General features: G+C 41.1%; 1 long non-coding RNA gene across 1 annotated transcript in view; it reads left to right on the forward strand.

The window, feature by feature from the left end:
- Positions 1 to 9404, forward strand: part of LOC141424802 (uncharacterized) — a 35306-nt gene extending 25902 nt beyond the window's left edge. Inside the window, exon 3 of the long non-coding RNA XR_012449720.1 lies at positions 7323 to 9404. This is a non-coding gene — a long non-coding RNA (uncharacterized lncRNA). The remainder of the gene's footprint in view (positions 1 to 7322) is intronic.
- The last annotated feature ends 1532 nt before the right edge of the window (positions 9405 to 10936 follow it).

Consider the following 10936-nt stretch of genomic DNA (forward strand, 5'->3'; position numbering starts at 1 on the left):
GATCACAGTTTCCTGAGCACAGAGACCTTGTCTTATCTTTACAGCTTAAGCTCCTGGGCTGTTCTCCATGGGACTGCTCCTGCTGGCCCCACGGTGGCATCTTGCCCTTTATTCTGAATTAGGGAGCATGCTTAAGGCCAGGACTGTCCTGAATGGCTGTAGACCTTTCCTTGGCGATAAGAGATTATAAAGATGGACTAGGTACAGTCTATCAAATTGCTGGAATTTGTACCGAGGCTGGAGAGGGCCTAACCAATGTGGGAGGAAACAAAATTCAGGGATAGAAGCAGCTGATTTTTTTTCTCAGAGGGTCACTGGGATTATTTGCCTTGGGGAATAGCTACTGATATGAAAATGATCTCTTACCTATAAAAGGAACATAAGACCTTCTTAAAAACAGAGATTTCCCCCTCTTTGACCTTTCCTCACTATGATTGCACTGTTGTTAACTTTATTACTGAAGTTTAATGCCCAAGATACCAGGAATTATTTCTGGAAACAACTGTGAATGTGGCCATTCATTGGTCTTGCCCCACCATTAGGGCATAAGGGGAGGGATTTGTTTCTGCATCTATGGCGCCTGTGTTCTTGTTAGAAGTACTAATGACAGGCACTTAAATCAGACCACACAGAGTTAAGGGAAATAGTTCATCCCTTCATTTTCATCAGACCAATGAACTTCAGAAGAAAGTTGGAGCTATACACCTGACCTCTACGGAGTTTTAGAACAACAGTGTAATGTCCAGAAAGATAAGAGATGGTGTGGTTGTTCTGAAGGTCTATTCAGTCATCCCAGGACACACCTAAAAGCAGGCTGATGCCAAAGTACACAGGGCATTGGGTGTGAGCCTGATGAGAGCAGAGACTGGGAGGCCTAAGTGAGGGGCTGGCACCGTGACAGTCTGCAGGCCCAGTCTGGTCCGCGCAGCAGCTGCACATATTCCTGGGACCAGCGCCAGCTGGTGGCTCATGGCAATGGTTTCTGGGTCCTGGCTCTGTCCCAAAACAGGCTTGAGCTCCTTAGCCTGACCCAGCAGTGGCTTTGTTCTGACTCCAAGCTGAAGTTTGGCCCCTGAGCCAGAGGGGAAGACAGGCCCTTGTATCTTAACTTCCCAGTCTGACACATGCCCTGCTCTGCGCAGGGCCAGGAACAGTGAGAAGGACCAGGCCTCCAGGGTTAAACTCTGGTCACCCCCAGAACTTTTGTAGTGGTTTTGTTGATGGCAAAATGGTGTTTTCAGAAGACCTTGATCAGAACACGTGGGTGTAAATGGGGTTTACTGCTTGGATTCTTCCACGCCAGAATGCAAGGACCAAGGTCTTCTGAAAACATTGTTTGCCATTAACAGTTTCACCCCCGAAGTCAGTTCAGTGCTGCTCTCTGGGCAATGGAGCGCTAGCTAATGTAGAGGTCACAAGAGCTGAAGCAAAAATCAGGCAGATGCCCTGATCCTGACCAATCCAGGAACACTTGGAGGTGACTGCGGGACTGGATTTCAACATTGGCCTTAGTTTTGCAAGATGTGTCACCCAAAACCAGGGTCTCCGAAACAAGTCATCAGAAAACCCACAAAATTCTCAAATAAGATGGATTTTAATCATTAGAACATTTTACAAACACTCCCAGTAAAACAGCACCTTGACATTCTTTGACATCAATGCTTTCATTCTTCAATCCAGTGTGGATAAAGCATCTTTTAGAACATTTTGGTGTCGATATTGATTGGAACCGGCAATCTAAGTAAGAGCAGAGTGCTTGCTATGCAAATAAAGCTTCTAGACAAAGCTTCTAGACAAGTCTCCAGTCTCCCTGAACAGCTTGCCATCCCAAGCACCTCCCATCCGGGACTCTGAAATCTGCTTGTAAAATATAGTCTTCATTTGCATGTTTCTCCCTCTTGTTTCAGTCTAATTCTCCCAGATTGAGAAAAAAACACAATAAAGGGGAAATTTTTTTTTGTTTGCAGAGCTTTCCTTTTCACAAATTCTTTTTTTGGAAGCTGCAACCTCGGATCCTAGCAGAGGTTCCTGGGGGCTTTAAGAACATCAATCAGTTTCGCAGCTGGAGGCGGAGGCTTTCCTCTGGGAAGACTTTTTACATAAAACAGATTGTACTTTGTCCTTGCCAGGGCAGACAAAGGTTTAAATTAAATATGCAACAAGCTCCAGTTGGCTGCTTGCCACAGCCCGGGGGGAGGAGGAAGGGAGACTGTGTCCCCACTCTCCTGCCTTTCTCAGGAGCTGTTTCTTTTTCTTCTTTCTGTTATTACGGTGAGAGTCTGCAGTTAAGAGACCTGGGCTCTGACTGGGCTTTTCTGTAAATGTCTGTGTGACAGGACACAATTCCCTGAGCCTTCTGGGACCTCAGTTTCTCTTCCATACCGTAAGAACTTTAAAGAACCTAATTTTTTGAAGGTCTTTGCACTATTTAACCTTTTAAATTATGTGCAGACTCAGCTGCATGGACTTTCAGCAAATGCCCTAAGCCTCATCTATGCATAATTCATCTGAACCATTACTGGGATGAGTGCGGGCATGGGGAGGGGGGTGTTGGTTCCTTTTCCCATAGACCTCACAGGCCAGACATCCACATTAAAAGAGGAGGGAGGCCCAGTACAACATGATAGTGGCAATTGACCTGTGTCTGTGCACAGTTCAGAGGAATATTAGGGAATGGTGGGGATTGTGGTTAGCCCTCAAAAAGGTGTCATCTTCTACCCAACCCAGCTCAAGTCAGTTGTTGCCACTTGGGAATGAGAGCTACTGGGACAGCCAGTTCTTCTTTTTTTTTTTTTTTTTTTAGTGATGTGAAAGTTCTAAACCTTTAATTATTGGCAAGTACTTAAAAAAAAAAAGAAAGAAAGAAAACTTTGTGGGTCTCCCAAAATAGATAAGTAGGTCTGTAGACTGAATTCAAATTGAAGGTCAGTGTGCCAGGTCTTCATGAACTGAAAGAAAATTAGAATTTTTGCCTCCTGTATCTCAGAACTGTTTAGAGAGTCTATGCAGTTAAAAGTGTGTTGTAGCCAGGCATGGTGGCACATACTTGAACTCCCAGCACTCAAGGAGCCTGAGGCAGGAGTTCGAGGCTATACTGGGCTACATAGTGAGACCCTATTTTAAAAAAAAGTGTGTTGTAAACTGCAGCAAAGAACTATGGGTTTGAATTGGACACGGATTGTAGGTGGTGAATCTCTACAATCCCAGCTACTTAGGGCAGTGTCAGAAGGTTTGAGAGTTCAAGGTCAGCCTGGGGAAAATTAGTGACACTGAAACTGGAGTTTGGACTCCAGGCCTAAACTTTGGGCTTCCACATGCCAGGTCCAGCCACTTGCCTCTGTAAGCCAAATAAAGAGACTTGGTGAAGGTCAGAGAAAGGAGATTACACTGCCCAGGACATGCCATGGGAAGAGGTAAAATAAGCACTCAGCCCATCTACAGGGTATAAACACAAGCTTTAACTTTAAATAGACAAAGAATTAAGGCAGGGGCAAAAGGTATGCATAGTTAAACAGTCCCAGTTGCAGGTGTGGCCTGATTGGTTACTATTTCGATCCTTGTTTTGGGAGGGGTTTCAGAGAAGTTGTTATCTGGGTCATTGTCCACAGGCAGGTGGTCTATCTGAGGAGCTTTACTGTTCCTTAAGGGCAGTTTCAGTCCCTTGTCATAAAGATGTTATTGATTAGTTCTGTCCTTCCTGGAATCTAAGGTGATTGCAAAGTGACTGCAGAGAGAATGGCTTAGAGCAAAGATGAATAAAAAGTGAAGCAGGGATGGCAAGCTTTTAGCTAATTCATGGTCCCAAGTAAGGCGTCAGTGCTTTTCAGCAAAAGCAGTTTAAGCACCTCTATAACACTCAGTCTCAAAGACAAATAAAAGACAAACAAACGGATTGGAGTGTGTTTCAAGTGGTAAGAGGGCTTGTGTTTGCTGGCCTGGGTTCAGTCCCCAGTACCCTAAAACAATGGGCATGAAAGGTGGAACCTTCGTCATATTTTTCATTATAGAAATGTTACACGATAGGGTAAATTTCAGGAAAATAACCTGACCTATATTCAGTTCCCAAATCAAATCATGGCCTAGGAGTTAATGGTTCTGTTCTTTTATTAGTTAAAAATAATTTATGTCAGTTGCCAGTGGCTCACCCCTGTAATCCTAGCTACTCAGGATGCAGAGGTCAGGAGGATTGCAATTCGAAGCCAGCCCAGGTAAATAGTTCTCGAAACCCTATCTTCAAAAACATTTCACAAAAATAGGGCTGGGTGGAGTGGCTCAAGGTGAAGGCCCTGAGTTCAAGCCCCAGTACCATTAAAAAAAAAAAAAAAAAAAAAAAAAAAATATATATATATATATATATATATATATATATATATATAGTCTCTACTTCCATGCTAAAAAGAAATTGATTTCATGCTATTAGTCTTGTAGGGAAAGCAGCATTATGTAGGATATATTTAAACTTTAGCATTCTATTTTGTATTTTGCAGTAATTGCAGCTTTTATATTATCATATCTAGTGAAAAGATCATTTTCATATATAATGGAATATTAAAAATTGATATGAGGTAATATCTATTTTAGTGACTATTTCTATCATTTGGATTTATAAGTATATAATATTTATCTTTTACAATGCTACAATAATTGTAATAAGTCTGCAAAGTAAAAAAGCAACTTGAGAAAAGTGTTACTCTCTTTAAAGCATTAAAGTCTTTATCCTAGAAAGAGAGAGAATAAATGGAATTTAGTCACTTAAAAACATACAGGTTAGTAGCTACATTTTATCTTTTAACTGTTTAAAGAGTGTGAATTTTAATTTCAGTAATATACATATGAAATCCAAATGCTTTAAGTTTTTCAAGTTATGTGCAAGTTATACTGGACACAGGTAATTCTTTTAGGCAGCAAGATAAAATGATTTCCTGTTTTTAAGTGCCATAATTTGAGAGTGAAATAATTAAAGAGGCACCTAACTATGAAAATATTTGCTATTATTATTTATTTATTCATTGCAGTGCTGAGGTTTGAACTCAGGGCCTCACGCTTGCTAGGCAGGCTCTCTGCCACTTGAGCTGCTCCAACAGCCGTTTTCTTTTGTTGGGTATTTTTGAGACAGGGTCTCTCAAACTATTTGCCTAATGTATAGACTAAGTTTCATGGATTGATCTATTAATGTATAGTTTCTGGATGAGGGAATTCCATACTATTCCAACACCTGAATGTATGAGAAGTCAGAGGAAGTAGGTAGGACTCTGAGGTTCTCCCTTGGTTTTCCCTTGAAGCAGGCCATAAAAGAACTCTCTGACCTTCATCTGAAGCAGGTCACAGGACCTTTATGTGAGAGACGCCCACATTCTACCTAGAGAAAAGGAGTATTCATGTCTTTGAAGACGAAGGGACACAGAGAAGAATGTAAACAATCAGCTCTTGCTAAATTCCCCCTAATTTATTACCATTTGATCACACTCTTTGTCCAGTCATGCTTCTCCACAGCCATCACTTCTTCATCAAACTTAGCACAAAAATCCACAAATTTCCAAATTTCTTTGTAGCTTCATTTCTGAGGCTGCCTTGTCATGTAACACCAAGTACCTCTGTATCCTTTTCTCTTGAGAACCTGTCTTTTGTAATAGTCTTCAGCCACGAATCTAGCAATGGAAAAAAAATAATTCAAGGACATTATAATTAAAATTAAAAATTCGAGGAAATGAAATAATTCCTCCCTAACACTAACTTAAAACTTAAAAAAACCTTTATATATAAGCTTTCACTTGTAGTGTAAGTTGAAGGGCATAAATAAATGTGGTTTTCTATGAACAGAGTAATACGTGAAATATTTTCCCCTGAGACGCATGGACAGTGCAGAGGTCAGAACAAACAGCAGCTGGAAGCAACTGTTCCAGACTTACTGGTTCTTTTTAACAAGGGGTTATAAGGGCACAGTCATCAGCAGGAGAATAATTACAGTATGGGAAGCACTAAAACATTTCAGTAGCTGTATTAGTGGTGTAATTAGCCACTGGCTGCCCCAGGAGACCAACTCTGAAATCTCAGGGTCTTAACACAACAAAAATTCCTTTCTTACTCACATAAAGTGATATAGCTAACAGGGATTCTCCTCCACTCTGAGACCCCAGACCCCTCCTCTGTAATGCTGCCATATTTACACACAGTTTCCAGAGTCTCTGTACAACTGACCCAGAGAGCGGGAGGAATCCATGACTTTCATTGACCTTGACTAGTAGCTGGCTTTCTCATTGGCCAGGACTAGACACATGGCTCTGACTTTAAAAAGTGAGGGAGCAGGCCCTTTATTTTGTGCGGCCAGTAACACAGTGATTTCTATCTCACATCCTGCATTTATTTAGCTCCTGGTGCCTTGTGACCTTTGCTGCTGACTCATGGCCTGACTCTGACTTTGGTTGATTCTCATTCTCTTGCTAGATCTGTCTCACGCTCCCTAGTCTATTTCTGGTTCAAATGCCAAGCAGGACAATCTGATTGGCCTGTTTATCATCATTGTCTGTGTTTGGGTAGAGCCTTTGTTTCAGGCCGTCTGATATGCACTGGCTAATCTATTAACTGACTGCTCTTGATTAAGTTCAATTATTTTACCCTTCTGGGGCAAGGAAGTTAGGGATAAATCGCATAGAAATTTGAAAATAAAGAGAATAAATAAATGTGACAGAACTCTTTTGAATATTGAGGATTTAAAGCCATAGCCAACAATGTTATTAAATTTTCACTGTCTCACAATAATTGTAAAATCAAAATTTGTCAAAGTTTTGTAAGGAAATACAGCTGTATTTTTTTCAAGCATATTCAGTAATATAAGTTTAGCAGCTGTTATCAGTGTCAGCCCACAAACTAAAGTGTCCAAAAATGTAACTTTCTTCATATTTTTTTGATAGTTGAATTTAATTTCTATTTTATGATTTCATTGAGTGGAAGAAAATTGTGCTGAATTTTAGGCCCCCTCTACTTGCCCTCAGTTATAATGAAGACTCAAGGGATATGTGGCATTGAGGCATACAATCCTGTCTCTTCATTCTGACTTTCGTGAGACATTGACCATGGAAGAGACCACCTCTCATCCATAGATAACTACCTTCTCTTTCTTTAGCCAAAGAACCACGTTCTTACCTGGGCACAGGCTGCTCACCTAGTGAATGATCTTCCAAGCCTCTCTGAAGTTCTGTGCACAAGTGTCTAAGCGCTGCACAGTGGGTGGTAAGTGGGTGTGATGTGTCACATCTGGGTCAGTCCCTGAAATGGCATTCTCCCCAGTCTACAGCTCTGCACATTGCTTTTTCTCTTCCCAGGCTGGAATGAGGACGTGAGGATGGTGAGTCAGCTTCATTTCTTCAAGAGTGTGAGGACATCATTCTGGACATGGTGGCAAACCAACAAGAGCCTGGACTCCTTGATGATTTGGTGGAGCAGAACAGTTCTAGCCCCTGGACACCTACCATCTTGGACTTTCCTGACAGAAATGAACATTCCACCTCATTTAAGGCTCTGTTATTTTGATCTTTTTGAAAACAGCTGAACCCTTATGGTGAAGGATACACCCACTCTCTAGGGTATCCCTCCATGCTCTCCCTTGTTTCTGATGGCCAAGTCTCCTCTCATCTATTGCTTCTCAGTGTCTTGCTCATACGACACTCCACATATTGGTAAAATTCTAATGCTTCTTCACCAGCTGCACCTTGAGAAACTGCTCTGAGTCACTTTGCATTTCTGGCATCAATCTGCTGCCACCACACCACTTGGTGGCTTTAAGAACTTCTGTGGAACTCTTACAGGACCATCTGCCTGACATACCGTGTGTATTTTTCCTCTACTTCTGTACATTGTGGACCACAAGCTGGGCAACTAGAAAGTCTTCCGGCTTCCAGGCTCTGTCTGGAGCGGGGCCAAACATTCTGTTCTGAAAGCCCCAAACATACCTTGGCATTTTATTAGTCCTTTCTCTGAACTCAACAGTAGTCTTCAGCTTAGGATAGGAAGGTGATCAGACCCAGAGTCCCTTCTCAGGAACCCACTGGTATCTTTCTTTTCTTTCAAATCTTCTTGGTTTTCTCCATCAGAGAAATCTTTATGAGTCTTGGGAGTTGAGGAAGTTCTGTCCTAACGTGTCAGGTTTCTTTCTAAAGCTTTTGTCTCACTTCCCAAGTATAACCTTTAAAAATATTCTGTTTTCTGAATTCTGTAGTGTTATTCTTTCTCTGAGACCATTAAACTAGGATCCCTCATAAGGTAGAGGGTAGCAAAGACTGGAATAATCTAAATGGAGAGAAGTGAGTGCTGGTATTTTGAAATTTCACCTATCATTTAACTAGCAGCCAATACTGTTGCTATCCTTTAGAGGTTTCTTCAGTTGATAAATAAGAATGATTGCCATGGTGCAGTGGAAAGTTCTTTGGCTCCAGATTCCAAAAGATTCTGTTCTAGTCCTGATTTATTCCTCTCTCTGGAAGCATACCTTCTCTGTCAACAGTAAAGGGCGATTCTAAGTGGTGCTGTTGATCACTTTTATCTGTGGACTTTGATTCTGTTGATTGTGCTGCATACCTCAGTTTTCACTATATATTTCCATAGCAGGTTGTACCTCAGATACGGGGAACTCATGTCAACAAATAAAAAAGTTAATATTTAAATAGCATCTCTAAGTCCCAAGAATTATTCCTAGTGTTTCATGTGTACTAATTCATTTTGAGTCATTTACTTATGACACAGGACAAAGTAGAAATAGGTTTAAAACCTACACAATCTAGTTCCAAAGTTTATGCTCTTAATTATTAAGCTAGACAGCCTCTTACAACAGGGAATAATTTGAGGGAAAGGAATGAGCAAGGTACTGTAATTATTGAGGCCCTTTCCTATTTTGCTCTAAAGTACCAATCTTTCAAAAGTAAACTATGATTCAGTTCTGGCTTAAATTGCCCCAAATTTCAGATTAGAAATAGCTGAATGAATGCTAATAGTACAGTAACTAAAGGATTTATAAATTGTTAAGCTATCAATTTTTATAAAAGGAATAATAGGTATATTAACTTACGTCTTTCCAAAAGTGGGCTTAGCAAGGTTAGAGAGTTAATAAAATGGTAGAGTGGGACATGACTTGAAGCAGTTGGTACTCAGCCACACATGGAAAACAAAAACAAAAAACAAAAGAAACCAGTCAACCAAACAAAAAACAAAAAATGCACTTAGGTCATAAATTAATACATGTAACTTAGTTTGAGTTCCCACTGAGAAGTCATAATTTAAAAAGGATATTAACTAAGTAATTAATTAGGAGTTTCTTTAGCTTTTTTTGAGTTATGCTCATTAAAAGTACTTCCTTACCTAAGGCCAAACTGTGTAACTGCATGATAAAACTTTACCACCATCTAGTGGCAGCCAGGAACATTACAGGAGTGTTACTTTTTGTCCCTCATGTCAAGTCACTTTCTTTGTATTGGTATTGATTAGGGGGCCCCATTTGACTCCCTTAGCAGAGACCCTAGGTTCTCTAGATTATTTTACTAATTTGATTTCAGAATAACTCATTTCATGGCATTTCTCACCTTGAAAGCATGTTTTATTTTATGAGCGTGCTCTCAGGAGAATGTAAGATTCTTTGCCCAAGTTGAAGACTGTCTCAAGCTTCTGAATTTGCTAAACCCTAAAAGATCCATTAGAGTTAGGCTCAGATAATAAACATGGGAAGATCCTCTTTGATGTATGTTTTAGTTATTACCAGCTACTTTAGGCAGTCAGAATAATATAATGACGTATCAAATATTTGTATACCTGACATATCAGCTACTGCTGTGAGACAAATTGCTGGGTGATTCTGACTCAGAGCAACTCATGAGGTTGCTCTTTTTTTTTGTTTTTTTTTTGGTGGGAGTATATTTGCAAAGCAGGTGATCTACTGCTTTAGCCACACCTCCAGTCCATTTTGCTCTGGTTCTTTTCTTTCTTTCTTTCTTTCTTTTTTGTGGTACTGGGGTTTGAACTCAGAGCCTACACCTTGAGCCACTCTACCAGCATCACCCTTTCTTTATTGTGATTTTTTTTTTTTTGAGACAGCGTCTTATTTGCCTGGGGGATCCTCCTGATCTCTGCTTTCCAAATAGCTAGAATTACAGGCCACCACATGTCCAGCTGCTCTGGTTATTTTTGAGATGGGGTCTCATGAACTATTTGCCAGGTCTGGACTTGAACTGCGATCCTCCTGATCTCAACCTCCCAAGCAGCTAGGATTACAATGTGAGCCACTGGTGTCTGTCTCCAAGGTTGGTCTTAAGTGTAGGTTGGGGCCAGTCATCTTAGACAGTCATCTCCATGGGCCTGGAGAATCTATTTCCAAATTCACTCATGCTGTTGACAGATCTCAGGTTCTTGCTTGCTGTTACCTAGAGGCTCCATTCCTTAACATCTGGGAGTGGGGAGAGTAATGTTTTAAACTAACCTAATCTCAGAAGTAAAAATCTCACTTCTACCATCTGTTATCAATCATATAAACTAGCCCTGGCCCCTGAGCCAGGAGAACCATACAGGTTTATAACAGGAGGGGGGGCCTGGAAGGTCGGCCACTACACCCAGCGCCAAGTTTTTTATTTGCCCATTTGGGTGACTCCTTTATACAACAAATTAAGCCCAGGGTCGAACCCTGAGAGGAACTAAAGGGAAACAATTTTTTAGCTAGCAACTGCTGTCACCCACACAGTGTGAAAGCTCCCTTATCTCACTCTGTGACCCACAACCCTGGTAGGTCCCATGGCTTCTTGCTCACATTCAGCTGTAAGAAGAGCCCTGTTTTCAGATATTGAAGAGTCGTCCTGCTGGGCATGGTGGCACGTGCCAGTAGTCCCAGCTACAACTTGAGAGGAGGATTGCTTTAGCCCAGCAGCTTGGTGCCAGCTTGGATGACAGAATGAGACTG

The sequence above is a fragment of the Castor canadensis genome, chromosome 7, assembly GCF_047511655.1.
Source record: "Castor canadensis chromosome 7, mCasCan1.hap1v2, whole genome shotgun sequence".
In the NCBI taxonomy this organism is placed as follows: domain Eukaryota; kingdom Metazoa; phylum Chordata; class Mammalia; order Rodentia; family Castoridae; genus Castor; species Castor canadensis.